This window comes from Hemitrygon akajei, chromosome 9 (assembly GCF_048418815.1).
Source record: "Hemitrygon akajei chromosome 9, sHemAka1.3, whole genome shotgun sequence".
Lineage (NCBI taxonomy): Eukaryota > Metazoa > Chordata > Chondrichthyes > Myliobatiformes > Dasyatidae > Hemitrygon > Hemitrygon akajei.
The window spans coordinates 8,969,817-8,974,404 of NC_133132.1; the positions used below are offsets into that span (position 1 = coordinate 8,969,817).

A 4,588-nucleotide genomic window follows, 5' to 3' on the forward strand; every position below is an offset into this window, starting at 1 on the left:
ATCACATGCCGCGATACATCACAGATAATGAATTTTATCTTTAACTTTAACTGGAAATGGTTGCAAATAAATTATTTAAAGCAGAAATGTAATGAAGTTAAATAAATGTCTTAAGGGCAACACACTCCCCGCCTGACCTTTGTAAGCTCACTGAACATGGTACAGAACTTTAATCTCTAGATCAGTCTTTAAGTAGAAGTCGAACTACTTCTGCAAATGGTCTCGGTCTGGAAAAGAACGTGACAATAGTTTGACATTGTTTAGGTCAATTAATGTCTTAGTAAACAAACATAGTACTGAAATTTTGTTGTCATCTGCAGTAGTTAAGAAAAATAACTTCGTGCACTCAACAAATTAAATCCTAAAGACTGCAGTTTACTGTACTTGGTTAGAATCACGCCGAAACAAATTGCCAATTTGTCAGCAATATCTCAAATCCACTTGTCACTGATACTACAGATGTGGCTGGGTTCAGTTTTCATGTTTTGGTATCATCCTTTTTACATTTGTCTCTGTAAACATAAATCCACCCGTTGCAGCTGGCAATCTTCCACAGGGAGGGCACAGGACTCCAAACCTCTGGGAAGAGCAGTCTGGTGAAGCTGTCAAGCAGTGGATTGTAACATACCACAGAATCTCCCTCAGCTACTATAAAAATCAGGTCCTTGGTGAATAGCAGCATAATAGCATAGTGAATACGGCCTGCAAAAGGGAGGAGATATGATTTTAACTGGCATACCCTGGAACGCGTGTCAAAAACACTAAATGAGACGAGATGGTTTGGTAAAGAAGTCCAGGTCATTCTGTTCCCCACCCAGTAGATAGAAAGTTCCATTAAGGTTAACACCAGCAGCACAAGACACTGCAGTCTCCAGCTGATTAGTCTCAACCCACACATTATCACGGACCACATAATAATGACAGCACTGGAGGGTGTATCCTGAAGGAATTTTCCACCCAATGAATAAATGGCATCTTCACTTGGGACGGATACAAGCGTGTGCTGAAAACGATCTCTTGGCAGTGATGCGCATTGTTCCCAGTTCATTGCCTCCATATTGCACTCCCACATTCGTCGAGGGATGGGGCCACCTACAACATACGGGTCACTTCCATGCTTGATTGCAGCAGTAATCTGCTGGCGCAAACGATTTTGCCCATTGACATTGATAGCATCATCATCACAGTGCAAAGACACTTCAGTAAGTTTGTCCGAGTGTCTTCTTTTCCCATCAGCTAAATACGGGCAATTTCACCAATTTCTTTTAAACTGGATTCCAGGTTCTCAAAGTGTTGTGCTCGTTCTTCCTTGTCATGACCAATCCAGGTTTCTATTGCTTTGGCTGGTTTCTGAGAGCGGGGCACACCATGTGGGACATGAAGCTGTGCTTAGGTCTTGAAATGAATCTCTACAAGCTTCCCATCTGCTTAGCTTGTCTTCGGGTAGAGGAGTGTCCCAGTCGGAGATTTCGGAGGTAATCTCGCTGAAGAGGGTTCTTTCCAGGATCATAACCGGTGCCTGTAGACCCAGGGAATCGAAAACACTGTTGACAGTGGAGAGAACTCCACGGTGGGTGAATAGTTTGTTTGTGGTGGGCACGGAGAACGTGAATGTGTCAGTCGTGATCTCCTAAAGGAGGCCCAAACTCCTTTGTGTGGGTATAGTTTCTCCACCTAGATCTAGGTTCTTGATCGCTGGAGCACAGCCATCAGGTGGGCAGGCCTCTACGACTAGCGTGGTCTTCTGAACAGTAGTTGGGCGACTCGATTGTTTGCTTCATCTCTAAAGACCTTTGTGTCCATTATTTTTAAGAAGATGGCGTCTTCCACTGATGGAGCAAGTTTATTGTCGTACTCAGTTTGAGTGAAGACTGACTGTCTCATGTCTTTCAAGTTACTTTACTATGTTTGTTCCTTTGTTGTGCTTCTTTGATACACATAACTCTCGTGGAAGGCTGAAAAATTGAATGGCGGCCACTCTCCAGCTCGTTAGTCTTGAGCGTGTTAACTGTTGGTTTGTGTACGTTGCCAGGGCACACCTCTCCTATCACCACCCAGCGCAGATCCAGGCGTCGGGCGAAGGGGGCGTCGTGTGGTCCATTGACCTGCTGCCTGACCTTGTGCACCCTGAGAACGTCTCTTCCGAGCAGCAGGGGTATTTCTGCTTTTGGATCCAGTTCTGGGATGTGCTTGGCGATGTGGTGGAGATGCGGCCGGTGTAGCACTGCGCTTGGCGTCCGAATCTCGGATCGGTTATTCAAGATCTCGTTGCACTCCGAGAGTGGAGGGAGTCAGATGACAACTTTACCATCCAGCGACTCGAGCTGGAAGCCTTCTGCCTTCCTGCCATATGTTTCTACACTGCCTGAGCAAGTTCTAAGGTAGTATGGGAACTGATTACTCTCTACGTTGAACAAGTCAAAGAACTCTGGTCTGACTAGTGAGCGGTTGCTCTGGTCGTCCAGAATTACGTAGGCTTTGATGGCCTTGTCTTTGGCTCCCTTAGGGTATACCTTAGTGAGGCAGATCTTTGAGCACCAACTGGTTGATTGACCTTGACCGCAAACTTCTGTGCAGCTCGAGCTGACAACAGTTGTATCGGGGTGATCTTCTCCCACCCCGCCGTCCTCTTGTGAGCGTGAGGGAGTCCTGGCAGTTTGCGGTAACGGGACGGGATGCATGGCCCATCGTGATTAGTGCTGTTGAATTCCGAGCACTTTACGGGGAACGTACACTCTTTCTTGAGGTGGGAGGTAGCGGAACAGCACTCATATCATGTTGATTTTTTCCTTGAGAAGGGCCTTTCTTTCGTCAAAGGGTTGTTTTCTGAACATTCTGTATTTTTTGAGGGGATAGGGTTTGTTGTGCAATGGACAGTTCTTACTAGGGTCATTGTTAGTTGTGGAGACCGGTTTTATGCACTAAGACGGGTTTATTGATGTTAAAATTGTTCAAAGTGGATTTGACCGGCTTGCTGTGAGTTGTGGTGCTATATTGTTTCATGAAGCTAGGGTCGTTTCGCTTCTTCGCCTCCTTGTAGACAATCCGACTAAAATACTTGAAGGGAGGGAATCGACCACCGTTCTCTTCCTTGTACTCTGAGCCAATAGACAACCACCTTTCCTGCAGCCCAAATGGAAGTTTGTCCACAATTAGTCCAATTCCGCGTGGTCTATCTAGATATGACAGGCCAGTTAAATAGCGGTCTTCTTTAGCGCCTTCAGTCTCCATGAGTAAATCTCCGAGTTCTCTTAGTTTAGTGTGGTCCTTGGCTGACACCCTAGGCAAATTATCTAGCCGTTGAAATAGCGTCCTTTCAATAATTTCATGGGCCGCATAACACTCCCGAAATCTCTCCCATGCTTTGCTAGCTTGGGGTCGTTGACGTACTCTGAGCGCATGCGTTTCACCTGTTCACTTGATTCCTTTTCCAATCATTTAGTCAAAAGGTCCAACTCCTGGGTTGCTGTGAGCAGGACTCCGCCGGCTGCATTGGTGAATGAGGAGTAGCATGCACGGTAATTTTCAGGCTTATCGTCAAACTGGTATAGTCCTGAACTGACGAGGTCTCGTCGTACTAAATGTTGTGCTAAGGGTTTTGCTGCAGGTGGCGTGCTGGCTGGGGTAATATGTTGGGGGTCATATGACTGAGCGTTTACGTCCATGATGGGATTTGCTGTTCTGACTTCAGCCTTTGTCTCTGCTCTCTCCGGATCTGGTAAGTTTAGTGTCGAGATGTATTTGTCATCAGCCCTTTCATTCTTGAGTTCGTCGCAAGGTTGCAATTGAGAGTTGTCTTCCCCAGGTGGACGCGATGCAGCGAAGCTTCCCTGTGATTTCACACGAGATGGGACGTCAGCAGGTAAGAATGGAGAGGAAGAACCAATCTGCAGGTCAGTTTGAGATTGGACATATTCGCTGGTGTAATCCAATTTGGTCCTTTCTGATCTAAATTTTACTGCTTCATTTGGAACGTGCATTTCTTCAGCGCTTTCTAACATTTCTGCTTCCACCATGGCTGCATCGGCTTCTTGGCGTAGACCAGTACTTCTAACCCTGCATCTATCCTTGCCTTTTCCTACTGGCTTTCTGCTTCTCTGGCAGCCTTTTCCATTTTCAGTTTTGCTTCTTGGTTAGCGTATGATCCTCGCACCTTGGCGGCTTCTGCTTTCGCTCTTGCGAGGGCAGCCACACTTGCTGATACCCTGCTACCCTTGGCACTGGATGCCAACGACTTGAGCTCGGTTGCGAGGCCATCGTACCACTTGTCAAAACACAGAGCAATGCTCCCTTTTCACTGTAGTGTTCTCGTGCAGTGCGTTGAAACTCTGAACTAACACCAAGTTAACCGGAGCCAATGAAGACAGAGTCGCAGTAAGATTAACCGTTTACTATTCACTCTTCCACGTTAACGCATGGTGAAAACTGTTGATAAAATAATACAAAATATATACAGTATCTGTTTCCTTCTTGGCATCACATTTGCATCATAAATATTTGTACAAGTAAAACTATAACGAATTGTATTTACATTAAAGTCTCATTAAAGTACAACATACAGTCAGAATCTACCGACACCATCAACAAC

The 4,588-nt window shown here is 45.8% G+C and overlaps 1 pseudogene; it reads right to left on the reverse strand.

Moving 5' to 3' along the window:
* Positions 1-394: 394 nt before the first annotated feature.
* Positions 395-4,016, reverse strand: LOC140733786 (kelch repeat and BTB domain-containing protein 4-like; annotated as a pseudogene).
* Between the last annotated feature and the right edge of the window lie 572 nt (positions 4,017-4,588).